Here is a 456-nt window from a genome sequence, read left to right on the forward strand (position 1 = left end):
GTTACAGCTGACTCAATATGTGGACATATTTTTTTAAATCAAATCAAAGTTTCTGGGTTTTTTCCTTATTAATTAGTGGATTAATGCTTCAACCTTTCCACATTGTAAACCCTGGCAGATTCAAAAGTACCTCCTGGGGCACAGGTACCTCTGGTAGGCAATTACTGCTCTACAGTGTTTTTAATTGTCAAGTTACAGGTTTTTTTTATGTTTTTACTATGTTGAATATTAATAACATATTTAAATGTACTACTTGAAACAAAGCAAGTAGAAATTGTGAATATTCTGAGACAGTGAAGTCCTGCTGTGGAACAAAAGCAAACAGTTAATGAATCAGTGTCATTAGTCTATCATCACCCGTATTAGTCTATCATGGAGCAAACAGTTAATGAATCAAGTGTATTAGTCTATCAATAGAAACAATATAAACAGAAAGCCATAAGACGTGATAAATAA

General features: G+C 32.7%; 1 protein-coding gene across 1 annotated transcript in view; it reads right to left on the reverse strand.

Moving 5' to 3' along the window:
- LOC118340935 (kinesin-like protein KIF13B) overlaps positions 1 to 456 on the reverse strand; it is a gene marked incomplete at its 5' end in the record, with an annotated part of 32,813 nt that overhangs the window by 5,555 nt on the left and 26,802 nt on the right.

This window comes from Morone saxatilis, unplaced genomic scaffold (genome assembly GCF_004916995.1).
Source record: "Morone saxatilis isolate NCDOM2014 unplaced genomic scaffold, NCSU_SB_2.0 Contig7, whole genome shotgun sequence".
NCBI lineage: Eukaryota > Metazoa > Chordata > Actinopteri > Moronidae > Morone > Morone saxatilis.